The 14,549-nt window shown below is 42.5% G+C and overlaps 1 long non-coding RNA gene and 1 other non-coding gene across 2 annotated transcripts in view; one reads left to right on the forward strand and one right to left on the reverse strand.

Moving 5' to 3' along the window:
- Positions 1–14,549, forward strand: part of LOC140700693 (uncharacterized) — a 153,871-nt gene that overhangs the window by 84,231 nt on the left and 55,091 nt on the right. Inside the window, exon 2 of the long non-coding RNA XR_012079228.1 lies at positions 214–326. This is a non-coding gene — a long non-coding RNA (uncharacterized lncRNA). The remainder of the gene's footprint in view (positions 1–213; positions 327–14,549) is intronic.
- On the reverse strand, positions 3,785–3,857 carry TRNAT-GGU (transfer RNA threonine (anticodon GGU)). Its single transcript has one exon. It is a non-coding gene; the product is annotated as a tRNA-Thr (tRNA).

A 14,549-nucleotide genomic window follows, 5' to 3' on the forward strand; every position in this document is an offset into this window, starting at 1 on the left:
GAGGGTGGATCTGTTCCCGGCGCGAGCATGCTCACAACCAGCCGACTCTCCCATTATCCAACTGCCTAGTTTGGTGCTTCAATGTACATGTGTATTTCGTGTGCCTATGTGTGTATACAAACACGCATGCATGCCTGCATGGACATATGTGTGCACAGGTTATTTTTTAAGGACAATTCTTTCAATACGGTCTTTACCCCTTACTTGAAACAGGTGTTCAGGAAAAAAATGCACAAAATCCTGACTGACCGGAATAATTCCTGAAGAAGGGGACTGGATCCGTGGGTCAGAGAACACAGGACCAGTTTGCCATCCCAAGGCCGAAGGTAGGGGACTCTGGATTTTTATTCGGCGGATGGATGCCTTGCGCTTTATTTTATTTATCGTGTTTTTGCCGGCGGCTGCCTCGGCGAAGTGAAATAGCGAGCGATTCCGTGTTGTCGTGGCCTTTCTTGGGCGAGGCGTCCGGTAGCGGAGGCGCAGGGGCCGGCCGGGTGGGCGGCCGCAGGCGTGCGGCGCCCTCGGTGGGCAGAGCGGGCTGCCCGGCCCCGGTGCCGGGGGAGCGGCGCGAGCCTCAAGTGACCCCCGCGCGTCAATCACGGCGGCGGCGGCGGCGGCGGCGGCTGTAATCCTGTGCGCGCCGCGCGCTCCCCGCTCCGCGGCAGCCCGGCTCGGCACCCGCGCGCTGGCAACCTGCTCTCTCTGCTGAGCCTCAGCGGTCGGGCTGATACCTCGCCCCCCACCGCACCTCAGTTTCTTCCGCTGCCCCTGGCTGTGGCTCCGGGATTGTTCAGGTCCCGTCTGAGCCGTCTCTGTTGCCGAAAATGAGATCTGGAGATGTCGGGTGCCCAGGCAGAGGGATCTGCCCCTTCTCCCCGTAACCCTCGCCGCCCCCCCAACCACCACCCTGCCAAGATGTTACCGAAGCAAAAGCACAACCTTGCCCCCAACCCCCAAGGAAAACCAAGCCCAACCCAAACTCCTGTTGGGAATTCTTGCCTTAAAGGCTGGCAAAGCCGGTGCCCCCTTTCCCCAGTTGTGCCCCACATTTTACCATCCTTTAAAATTAGAAACACTGCCGGTGCTGAGTGGCCCCTGCTGAGATTATACGGGCTGCCTGAGGACTCCTGAGCGTGGCCGACAGCCTGAACCCGCGGAGACCTGGACAGAAGTGGTGGAGAGGCAGTTGGAGGCCAGGCGTTGGTTTGGTTGACTGCCGCTGCTTTGGTTTACTGCGTCGCAGGTGGAGACGACTTCTGTGGCCCCGCCTGCCCACCCTTGAACTTTGGGGGCAGTGGATGCAGGCAGGAGGGTCTGTGGGCTTTGGTCTCTGGGCGAGCAGCACCTTGGCCCTCTTTCTGCTGCGCACCTGAAGTTTCTGGCAGCCCTTGACATTGTAGCCACAGAAGCCGGCTGACCCCCTGCGCCCCCCAGCCATGTCGTATGCTTCTGTTGTGTTGAGACTGGCTTGCTTTCTGGATGTCGGGAGAGGGGAAGAGGGGGAGCCTGAGGTGTGTGCTGAATTGATCTCCACCGAGGAGCGTTCTCTAGCCCTTGTTTGTGTGATTATGTAACTTCAACTAATGATCAGACCGTGTGCCCTGGCAGCTCCCCAGTCCTCCGGGGATGGAAGAAGTTGGGTCCCACGTTTAAGATATTTTTATGTAACTATCCTGGGGGGTCGGGAGAGTGGGGAAGAGGGGGAATGATTTGAGCAATTTAGGTGAAGAACTCAGGGGCAAAGATCATGTGTCCACTGGGGTCAAAGTGGAATTGACTTTGGGTTGGTGTTGATCTGAAGACCCTCCCACATCCCTTTCAGCCAATCATTGCTTGTCTGAACTTTCATCTGATCATTGCGCACCTCTTGAGAAGGTTGGAATCCCCTGTGCAGGACCCCTGGGTCCCTAACTCAATGCAGTACACGAATCCTGAATCCAGGGTGAATGCTAGGTTCACTTGTTTTAGGTCCCAGCCATTCTTCACGCTTCCTGCTGAGGGGAAGAGTTTCTGCCAAGCTTAGGGTTTCAGTTTTGCTCTGGGCTTGGACTGCACTGTGGGGCTGAAAAGCAGAGCCCAGATGCTGGCTGAGCTGCTTGACATATGCTCTTTAAAGCTGTGATGACTTGCAGATGCTGCAGGCCCTGTATATTCTTGTATTAAAATATTGTGGGATTTTTTTTTCTTTGCAAGGTAAGAGAACAGCTGTCCCACGGAGATATCTGCAGGCAGAGGGGGAAAGGTGTATGTGATGCTTAGCTCTCTCTCCTTCCTCCCCAGTCTGTCTGTTTAGTTAAGTAAGGAACCCACAGGACACAGGACTGTTGCGTGGGGCCCCTATATCTCACCCCTGGATGCCTCAGCCTAGGGCTCTGGGGCAGACTTGTTAATTTCACAGGGAATCTGGCCCCTCTAGGGTAAGATGGCTTATTGTCCTCATCACTTCATTGGATCTGCTCTGAGGGCCAGCTACAAACGTGTGCGCCACGGCAGTGGATGAAGATGTGCTCCCGTGGCACTGTTGTTGAACTGTCTCCGCCATCTGTGTCTCAGTGGCAGCCACCCTCCTTGGAGTAGAGCCGCGTGTACTGCCTTTGGGCTCTTGCCAAGTGAGCCACTGAGTCACTTAGTGTGTGAAAAGTACAGGCAGGAAGAAGATGCATTTAGTTTGAAGTCCTGGCCGATTTCGGGCCCCGACTTGATGAAAGATAACGTTAAGAAAGCTGTGTGACAACTGGATAGCTTTTAACTTTTCTCTCACTTCCTGCTCTGAGTTTCCTGATACCTTTCAGGTTCTTTTCTCTAAGCTGCCCATCAAGGAGGCCCAGACAGGCTGTTCTTCATTCTGTTTCTGGTGGGATCAAAGCATATTTACGAGTCTACAGATGTCCTGGGCAGGCAGGGCAGGCAGCAGTTGTTTCAGGCCAGACTTGGCCAAAGCCCGTGACCAATGTTGTTCTTCATCTATAAAGTGGGTATCACCATCATAGCCTTACGAAACCCACCGAAGTGTCTTGAGAAGAATATGAGGTGGACCCAAAAGTAACATGTGGTCTGTGGCTGCAGAGTCTCAGGATGACACCATAACAGTCTGGAATGCACGTTTACACAGTGTCACTTTTACAGTTTGGATCTAAGTGGTCAAGCAAGAGAGATGCCATAAGTCCATGAGCTCAGTTCGGGTATCATGATCATTGGAAAATTTCACTGTGGAAAATTTCATAACCTCTGTCAGGACTCTTCATTGATACAGAGTTTAAGAGGCTTGGTTGTTAGTTTGCCAGATACGCCCAGCAAATTGGAAGAGATTGACAAAGTCGTGTACAAGGGTTCTTAGAGTTTTGTTGTAAAGTATCAGTAAGAAGCACTAGTAATGTAAGAAAGAGACATAGTAAAAAAATTTAAAATAAAATTTGAAAGGCACAGGAATTCAAAGCATAGAATTTTGAGACTTCCCCCCACCTTTTTTTTTTATTGAAGTAGAGTCAGTCTACAATGTTGTGTCAGTTTCTGGTGTACAGTATAATATTTCAGCCATACGTATACATACATATATTCCTTTTCATATTCTTTTTCATTATAGGTTACTGCAAGATATTGACTGTAGTTCCCTGTGCTATACAGTATAAACTTATTTTTTGTCTATTTTATATTTAGTAGTTAGTATTGCACTTCTTAAACTCCCAATTTATCCCTTCCCACCCCCTTTACCCCACTGAAAATCATAAGTTTATTTTCTGTGTCTGTGGAGGCTGTTTTTTTAATTTCATTTTTTTCCCTTTAGTGAAGGCACTGGGGATTGAACCCAGGACCTCATGCATACCAAGCATGTGCTCTACCACTGAGCAATAACCCCCTACCCCCTGAGATTATAAGTATTTAATGTAAGCAGTTCAAGGAAATTTTATGTATTTTGATGGGTCTTCAGAACTGTTTTGTAGCGTAATAACTGATGCTCACAATGACCTGTATGCATCAAGAGGAGTTTAAATGACAGTTTGTGTGTCCAGTGTGAAAAGGCATGAGAATTTAAAGTATACCCCAAATGACTTTTTTCAGCATGATGCTTAAAGGAAAAACTGTGTTTATGCAGGGTAACAGAGCACCTGAGGTTTCTGGACAGCTAGGGTCTTACTGATCAAAATTATATTATAACTATAAAGCCCTCCTGTTGAAAATAATTGAGAACTTTATGATCTTTTGCTGAAATTTAGTGGGAAACTATTATACTAGAATTCGTAGTGCTTGCGTTCTAACATTTGAGGCTACGGAAAATACTAAGAAGGCAGCATGGGAGCCTCATCCTGTCTTGTGACCAGAGACACACTTAGAACCTTCCAACTTGGCAACATTAATGCTGGAATTAATTGGAAGAGACCAGATGACAGAAAAGATGAAGCAGGAGAGGTCGACCCTAGTGGCATGCATGTCTTACGTCAGCGTAGGGAATGTGGACTCCCCACTACCCGTGTGCTGTGGCAAGGGGTCGTGTCTCATTTTAAACTATGGTATTGACTCAAGTCAGACATTGTGCTCAAAACTGGAAGGATGTGTGAGTTACAGGAACAGTGCTAAGTTTTTCCCGACCCTCTGCCCATTTGCTGAGTTACAACTTACTCCAAAACAGAGGCAACAGGAAAAACAAAAGTAGAGGAAAACGGAGGGGAGGGTATAGCTCAGTGGTAGAGTGCGGCTTAGCATGCATGGAGTCCTGAATTCAACCCCAGTACCTCCATTAAACAAACAAACAAACAAACCTAATTATTTCCCCCTCCCCAAACCCCCCCAAAACAACAGAAAAAGAAAATGAATGCTGACACTTTTAAAAGAGTCCTGTATTTTTAAATTTAATGTGTATGTTGAAAACGTGCAGACCCTAATTAAAAGTAGCAGAAGTGTATTGCTTGGTTTCTAGATGCATATAAATTCATCATTTTGGTAAATTATTTGAAGAAAGTTTTGAACTTGTTAAAAGAAACTGTCAATAACAGATCATAAAATATGATCAGAAATGCTCAGAATTCTCCAGAGTTTCCATGTATATAAGCCAAGGGGTACTGATGTAATAAGATGGAGAAAAAAGCTATTCTCTTGAAATCCCAGGGGCCTTGGAAGGCAAAGGAGGTAGGGGTTGGTCGTGGGAGGTGACTGAACCACTCTCCAGGATGCTGCCCTTTGGGGAGGGTCCCATTTGGGAATGTGTGCTTGGGCCGTTGATCAGGCCTGTCAATGAAAACCATGCATTCATGAGTGGTCTGATTCCTCTCCTCATTACTAAATGTCACAGAATACCAGGTGGGGCCAGCATTCTTCTGAAAAAAGGGAGAAGAGTGGAGCTTTCATCTAGATGTGCAGTAGAGATGAACCGAGGATGCTCCTTAGATTCCGTAGTGATGCCAGGGAGAGGCATATGGAAGTAAGTTCAAGAATCTTGGGAACTCTCTGGATGTCCGTGGGTCCTTGAATTGGAGTTTAGAGTCAACTTAAAAAAAAAAAAAGAGTTATGTATACGTGACTTGGATCTAAAGAAAAGCTGATAAGCAGATAATAGAGATGGAAAATAATAGAATCCATGTTATAAATACATGACATACTTTGCTGAGCCTCTGTCAAAAGTTTGTCTATTCAGGACTACTGGGCTCGGCATTAGATGCTGCAATTTCCTAAGATCAGAGGAGCCCTGATAAAAATGAACTAACTTAATTTTGACAGAAGAATTCTGAAAACCTCCTCAGTCAAGATTCAAGACACACAAATGAAATTATTTACAAAAAGAAGTAGTCTCATGGACATAGAAGACAAATTTATGGTTACCAAAGAGGAAAGTGATTGATTTCTTGATATGTGTTAAACACATCTGACTTTCCTTTATAATTAGATTACCACATTCTGTTGATTCTTATTTTGTAGTTGGCTTTATTCCTTTGATAACTACATAAGTTTAAAAAGCTAAACTTCTAATCTGTTCTTAGAAACAATAATCAGTACATATATGTAAACTAAAAAAATGTGTAGTATAGTGTATGTATGTATTTACATGCAATATAATGTGTATGTGCAATCGAACTGTAATAATTCTACCTAATAAAACTGAAAAAGGAAGAAAAAGACACACAAATGAAATTCACAAAAAGAAATAGTCTCATGGACATAGAAAACAAATTTATGGTTACCAAAGGGGAAAGTTGGGGGAGGGGTAAATTAGGAGTTGGGGATTAACAGATATAAAGTAGGTAACCAGTAAGGGCCTACTGCACAGCACAGGGAACTCTATTCAATATCTTGCACTAACCTATAATGGAAAAGAATCTGAAAAAGAATAGATTCATATATATATGTATAACTGAATCACTTTGCTGTACACCCGAAACATTGTAAATCAACCATACTTCATTAAAAAAAAGAAAGATTTAATACATTAGACTCTTGACATGCTCTCTATGGATACATCTCAAACCCTTGGCAAATTCCCCAACTTGCAAATGCAGAAATCTTTGCATATGCTCTTGACTTCCTTCTGAATCAGGTTTCTGTCCAGAGAGGAGAGGGTCCCATAATTATTCACACGCTACCAGTGATTTGCCTTTTCAGCCTGCACTCAACGGAATAGTTTCTCTCACTTGCAGGGAGTTTCTGTTTCCCTGCTGGGATGCAGAGCTTTGACAAGGCTTCCTCTCTGGCTCAGTGACTTGCTCTTGTGCTGTTGCTTTGCAACACACAAGTCATACTTGTGATTCAGGGAAAGGATAGTTGCCATGTGTCGTGGCTGTTAGGGATTGTTCACGAAAAACCGAAAAAGTGAATGGTGGATCTACAGATGCCAAGCATCTGCTGGAGCTGCTAAAAAATCGCACATATGCGGAACCTCTCAGACTCCCCCCACTCCCTGGCCCTCAACGTGTGTTTAATACTCTCTTAGAAACTTCCCCTGACTGTCAGCACATCTCATGACGAGAACTGGGGCATCACACAGCTGAAGCATATGGTAAAAGACTTAAAACGAGAGCATCACTAGTTGAAATCTAGGCAAGAGGAAGAGAGTGCAGTCGTCTGCTCCATGCCCTCCTTCTGAAGATTTCAAAATTTGAGAAGATTCCAGGAGATTAAAACAAAAACAAAAACAAAACCCACTGTGCTTATGGTTATATTAAGTAAAATATGCCGGAACGTAATGTATTCTGGAGGCTGGGCCTTGCTGCTTCTCATTGGAGAGATTCTTACAAGAATGTTTCCAGACTGATCTAGGGAGAAGCACGTGGAATTTTAAGTGGGTTTAAGAGTTCCACCAATTACGACTGAGGAGATCATTTTTGTGGAGCAGCTAGAAGAGATATGGCAGGAACCCCAGCAGTTGGATATGAGAGTTTCTTATTAAATTTTTCTTTACAAACTTCTTTTTAAATACTTGCAATGAAATAGCCACTAGCTACAAAAGAACACTTATGTACTGTATATAAAGGTGTGAAGAATAATTCTTCTTTATATTATATTGTGACCAGTATTCATGTACTCACCAGTCAATTTAAAAAAAAAATGTTGTTCTCACCTTTGAAGAGTGGTACCCCATTCCATCCCATCACATCCCATCCCATCCCATCCCCTCTCTTTTCAGGGATAACCATTTCCTGGACATCTCTGTCTCTTTTCCCCATGCTTTTCTTTATTGTCCCACCCTTTCGTGTTAGCATCCCTAAGCCATATCTTTAGTTACATGTCTTTGTGACTGTCATATAGATGGAATCATCCTGTTTATAGTCTTGTGTTCATAGTTAGTCCATGCCTACGAGAGGCTGCACTGGTTGACAAAGAGTTGAAATATTTTCATACCAGTTGGTGGTAAATTGCTGCTTACCTGCCTCCCCCTGCCTCCGAGTGCTCCCATGAGACCTCTTCAAGTCCCTTCACCTTTCTAAAGGGTTTACATCTGCCACAGCAGGGGTGTTGGGATCCAGCTCCAGCGTATAGCTGGATCCCCTTCTGACTGTACAATCGCTGTGCCAACTGGTTGTTAACTGTTTCACTCCAGGATATGTTCATGTTGCTGAGTGTAGCTGAAGTTATTTCATTTTGCTAAACTGTAATTCCATTGAGTGAACACATTGTGGTTTGTATATCTTTTCTATTATCATTAACACTAAAGTTAATTTGCTGTTGTAAATGGTGCTGCTATGAACTTTCTTGTTCAGGCCCCCTGGTGAGCACATAGATATGCTTACTTAGGGAGTATACCTAGGAGTAGAATTACTGGTCACAACTGTGGACATCTTCAAAATAATTCCGTATTAATTTCCATTATGTTATGTGAATTTCATCTCAATAAAAAATTAATTTCCATCGTGTTTAACCATTTCTATTCTATACCCAGCCACAGTGTATACTTGTTCTCATTGCTCTATGTCCTTGCTGACACTTTATATTTTGTTGGATATTGTCAGAAATTATTGCCTGTATATAAAAATATTTTACCTGATTTCAATTTGTATATATTTGGTTACTAAAGATGTTCAGCATCTTTTCATGTGCTTGTTGGTCTTTTCAATTTTCTTTTTTTGTGTGCATGTGAAGTAGCTCTTCAAATCTTTTGTTCGTTTGTTTAGAAAGTGGATAGTTTGTAATATTAAAAAATTTTTTTGTTTGTTTTTGAAAGTTATTTATGTATGCTGGAGACAATTTCTTAGTGTTGAAAATGCCTTCTTCTAAACTGTGGCATTTTTCTTGATCTTTGGTAGTATTTTTAGAGTGGCAGAAATTCTGGATTTTAATGTGATAAAAACTTATCAATCTTTTCTTTATCATTGAATTTTTTGTGTCCTTTTAATGACATCCTTCCATATGTCAAGGGCATAGAATAGTCTCTTGTATTGCCTTCTGAAAGTTTTAGAGGTTTGCCTTTCACGTTTAATGTTTTCCCTTGAAAATTGTCTTCTCTGTGGATTTGATAGTCCTTATCAGGGTAAGGACTACCCTTCTTTGGTAGTTTGTCGAGGTTTTTTTTTAAATCATAAGTTGATCTTTCTGAAACACTTTTTCTGCATTTACTGAGAGGATTTATATAATTCTTTTTTCTTCCTTTAATTTGTTCTGTCTGGTAAACTATATTCTGATGTTAAATTAATCTTGTTTTCCTGGAATAAACTTGACTTGGTCATGATGAGTTCATTTTTTTTATACGTTGCTTGATTTGTTTTGCTAATATTTTGTTTTTGCATCTGTGTTCATTCATGAATGTGTTGGACTGTAATTTTCATTTCTCATATTACCCTTGTCAGGCTTTCCTATCCATGTTATGCTAGGCTTGTAAAGTTGAGTTGTAGGATGTTTCCTCTCTACCTGGTCTCAGAAAGAGTTACGTAAGCCTGGAATTCTTCCTTCGCTTGGAGATTTTAAACCTGATTCAATTTGTTTTTCAGTAATGATTAGGCTATTCAGGTTTTAGTTTTTTTTTCTTGAATTAATTTTGGTAAGTTCTATTTCTAGGAATTTGTCCATTTTATCTGAGTTTTCAAAAATTTTACCACGATGTTATTTATAATGTGCTTTTATCTTTTTAAGCTCTATAGGGTCTGTGGTTATATTAACCACATTTTAAGTACTGTTATGCCTTCTATATTCTTTTGTTGAAGTCTTTTCAGAATTTTGCCTATATTATGAATCTTCTAAAGAGTCTGCCGTTGACTTTGTGAACGTTTATTTTGTCTTCTAGTTCATTAATTTTTATACTAATTTTTTATTTTCTCTTGTCTGACTTATTTAGGTTTGATTTAGTGTTCTTTCTTTGTAAGTTGCATATTGATTTATTCTTTAACTCATAAATTATGTGCACTTGTGTTCTTAATTTCCAAACTCTGAATATTTGTTTGTTTTTCTTGCGGTTACCTTTTTGTTAGTGATTTCTAACTTCATTGCATTACGGTAAATGTTTGCATGTTATCCAACTGTTTAAATTTCTTGAGGCTTGTTGTAAGTCTTAGTATGTGGTCAATTTTCACAATTTTCTATGGACACTATCACTGTTAGATGCAGTATTCTATGTAACTCCATTAGATCAAGGCTCTTAACTGTATTGTTCAAATCTTTTCTCTTGTTACTGATTTTCATCTGCTCGACCAATCAGTTACAGGAGAAATCCATTAAAATCTCTTTCTCTGATTTTTCTATTTCTGTTTGTGGTTCTGTTAATTTTTATTTTACATATTTTGAGCCTTTGTTAATATGTGCCCACAAGTTTAGAATTGTTTTATCTTTCTGGGGAATTGAATCTTTTTTAATGTAATGACTCTTGTTTCTGTAGTAATTCTTTTAGTCTGAAATATTGGTCTCACTGATACTAATATAGCTTTACTGGTTTTGTTTAGTTTGCTATTTTCTGAGAGAGCTTAATGTACATTTTTTTAGACTTTCTTTTTTGTATGAAAAAAAGCATTTAATTTAAATAAATAATTTGAGCTACACTAGAAATTTTCCATGAAAATTTTTCGAATTCCCAGTTTATCCCTTCCCACCCCCTTTAACTTTTTAGACTTATTTTTTTAAGCAAGGATCTGCTGGTGATAACTTCTCTGTGTTTGTTTGTTTGAAAATACACTAATTCTCCCCTTGTTTTTGAGAGATTTTTTTCTTTCTGGGTAAAGTTCTAGGTTGACAGTTGTTTTCTCTCCAATACAGTGAAGACAATATTTGAATGTCTTCTGTTTGTCACTATTACCTCTGAAGTCTACTGTCAGTTTTGCCTTTCCTTTGAGAATAGTCTTTTTTTAAAAACATTTTTTATTGAGTTATAATCATTTTATAATGTTGTGTTAAATTCCAGTGTAGAGCACAAATATTCAGTCATACACGAACATATATATATATATATTCATTGTCACATTTTTTCCTTTGAGAATAATCTTGCTTTTTCCTCTGACTGCTTTTCAATGTTTGGTTTTTGTCTTTGGTGTTCTACAGTCCCACAAAGATGCACCTAAGGGTATATTTCTTTTCATTGTTCCTGACTGATATTCATTGGATTTCTGTATCTCTTGTCAGTTACGGGAAATTCTTATCCTGTCCCCTCATTCTGTGAGGTACCAAAAGGTAAACCTCAAAGTCACTTTGGCAAATGTCCTCAAACTGGCTTTTAGGGCTTGGCTCCTAGGCTGGTCTCCAGCTTTTACTTAGTTTTTGCTTGTTGAATATTTCTCACCAACTTCTCAACTGATAAGTCATTTTAAAGGTTGTCTTTTTTTCTATAGTGTCCAGTTTTCTTAGTTGTTTTCAGTAGAGTTGCCTACATACCTAGTCCACCTAGTCCACCATAGCACTGGAAATAAAAGTCTACAGGGATTTCTTTAACACCACAATAAACCTTAACACTTGTTAACCAGGAAACACAGTGCTGAGTCTAATGACAGGAGATACGTGTGTCTGTGTATATATATTTGCACGTGTTTATTACCATGCTCAGTTTATTCCATAATCCATTCACTAGATGGGATGGGATGCTCTTAGTAATGTAACTGAGACAGGCTCTTTCCAGGTTAGCTAAGAGAGAAGGCGAGTTGGTGCTAGTGGATGGAGCATGGGTGTTTTAAACCTGCCAATTAGAGTCTGCCTGGAACAGAGATGAGTGACACTGAGTAACACCAGCTAGCTTAGCCCTCAAGTGCAGCAGTGCAGCAGCTACTGGGGAGTTCAGTCTTCTGTCTCAGTTCCTTGGGGGAGCGGATGGATTTTGGTTGATTTTCAGTTGCACACATCGGCAGTCCTGCTTTGAGAAGACTTTTCTCTGGGATGAAGCTCTTTTCTAAACCTGGAACAGAGCGAATTAGAATTAGACACTGTCTCTTTTTTCTTCTATTTACTAAGAACTCGATGTGCAGAATTACTCACCTCCTCTTTTATTCATGCCTGTTTTTGTTTGCTTGTTTGTTTTTCCTGCCTTGGGCCAGAGTTCTGCCTTCGTGCTTACTTCTTTATTCTTGGTTTGTTATTGAATAATAGGCCTTACCACCTGGAGACCGACTCTTCTAGGGGAATAAAAAAACATAACAACAGCAACAACAACAAAAAACAGTGCAATCATCTAGTTCTCAGAGACCGGCTCTCTCAGTCTCCAAAGGACTTGGATGGCAGCTGGCACTCTGCCCCTCCCGCTGCCCATGTGGCTGGGTTGTGCTTGGCTGAACTCAACTTCCAGGCCTGTTGGCCAAGGGATCTTATAACTCTCTGTTGCCATGAGGGTTTTGTCCAAGAGTCCTGACTGGTGACTCTGGTGTGGTTGACTCCCAGGCTGGAGGGCCTTGCAACTCACTTCCTAGTGTCACTTCAGAGCAAAGGGCCTTTGGGTGCTCATTGTCCCCTGCCCTTCCTGTGAGCCTGCTAGAGGTGGGGCCCAGCAGATGGGCATTCTGGCTGCCACGAGCCTCCTGTGGGCCCAGGGGAGGGAACTGTGCCAATCTTGTGTGCTGTCCCCATTCCTGCTGCCTCCCTACCCTGTCGGCTTCTCAGTTTACTTCTCATCCAGCCTGGGCACGGGCGCCCTGATGCAGTGCTGTCTTACTCTGGTAGCCAGGAAAGAATGGATTGGGTGAAGGGTTCCTCTTCTCCCTCCATCCTTTCCAGGGTTTAAGATGGTAAGAGCTCATCTTGCTGCCACCTCAGAGCCATGTGATGCTGCTTCCCTGTTCTCTTCACCTTCTTTCTTCCCTGCTGCAGCCCCCCACCCCTGCCCCCATCCCCAAATGTTTTGGAGAGAACAATTCAAGGATGAACGAATGAACATTTTTTTCTTAGACAGAGACAAATGATCTCCCTCCCTCCCAAAGCCTAGTAAATCTTGGAAAAGTGCTTCCTCTTTTTCATCAAATATATGAATACTTTCTGCCTGGGAAACAGAAGCCACAGAGGGGCCCAAGGAGAGCCTTGTGGGCTTGCCAGCCTTCTCTGTGTGTCACTGGCCACTTTTACTGAACATCTGCCCTCTGGAGTCGGCTGCAAATCAGCCTGCCTGGGTGTCCCATCACTGCCACTAATTTGTAATGGCAGTGCTGGAAATGCTTGGAGCTCAGCAGCCTGCCAAGAGGCTTGTCTTAGAAAGGGAGAGAGTAAGCTCTCAGGGGAGAGAGGAAGGAAGGAAGGTAGGAAGGAAGGAAGGAGGAAGGAAAGGGCAAGAAAGGAAAGGAAAAAGAAAAGACAAAAAAAGAAGCAAAGGAAGAACGCATTCACTCCCACCCCTGACATCTCAGGTGGGCCTGCGTGACATCACATCTCTTTTTTAAATTGAGTATCATGTACATAGGATAAAATTCACTCTTTTAAGTGTACAATTCAGTGAGTTTTGACAAACATATAAACACCAGTGTAGCCACAGCACAGTTAAGACAGAGAACATGTTCATCATGCCCCCAGAGTTCCCTTGGTCCCCTTTACTCTCAGTTCTCTCCTCCCACCCCCTTGCCTTGGCAGCCACCCATCTGTTTTCTGAAACTGGAATTTGCCTTTTCTAGAACTCCGTAGAGTTGGAATCATAAAATAGGCACTTTTCTTTTGTTCCTGACTTCATTCATGCAGCCCAGTGCTTTGAGATTCATACATGTTGTGAGCATCAACCATTCATTCTTTCTGTGGCCAAGGAGTGTTCTGTTGTATGGACGTACCACAGGTTGTTTATCCACTCATCTCTGGATAGAAATTCAGTTGTTTCCAATTTGGGGCTATTGTAAGAGCCACTGTGAACAATCACAGAAGGTCTTTGTGTGTACATATGTTTTCATTTCTCTTGAGTGAATACTTAATCAAGTTTCTTTTCTTCTTTATCTCTCCAGCAGTTGGAAGGCTCTTTTTCTCTACCTTTGTGACTGTCAGCCTGTCACCAGGTGGGCCCTCCCATTTTCCTTCTTAAGAGTGGGCACCAAGTAATAATGGGGTTTTGGACACCATCCCCTGTGCTTGTCCCTAGAATATTCCATGGACACTCTATTCTAATTGTCTTAAGAGACTAGAAACAATGTGGCATAAGAACTGAGAGCATTGTAGGCAGAATGCCAGGGTTCATATTACATTCTGTCACATGCTGACTGTATGACCTTGGACCCGTTACTTAAAATTAACCTCTGTGTGCCTCAGTTCCCACATCTGTAAACTGGGATAATTAGAGTACTTACTGAGTGAGGCTGTGAAATACCCATCAGGTGGTCGATAGATAGATAGATGTGCTTTGCCCATAAGAAGTACTGTGTTGTTGAATGGCCCAACAAAAAGTGATCTCAGGGTCTGGGATGCACATGATCAGATCTCCTTTTCCCAGCTCATGGGGGACTGGAACTGTCTCCATCAAGTTCTGTTGCCTGGCACCCTGGCATCCAAGCTCCCATTGGACCATAAGCACCACCTCTACTCTGAGCAGACAGCACTTTTTTCCCTTGTCACCCTCCAGCTTCTCTTCCAGCTGCGATGCTAGCTGCCTCCTTTTACTCCTGGATTTGAAGCTTTGTTTGTTTCTCCCCAGTGTTTATTACAGAAAAAACTTAACGACAGGTTGCAAGGGATCCACTCGTTTGCTTTGTCCC

The sequence above is a fragment of the Vicugna pacos genome, chromosome 13, assembly GCF_048564905.1.
Source record: "Vicugna pacos chromosome 13, VicPac4, whole genome shotgun sequence".
Lineage (NCBI taxonomy): Eukaryota > Metazoa > Chordata > Mammalia > Artiodactyla > Camelidae > Vicugna > Vicugna pacos.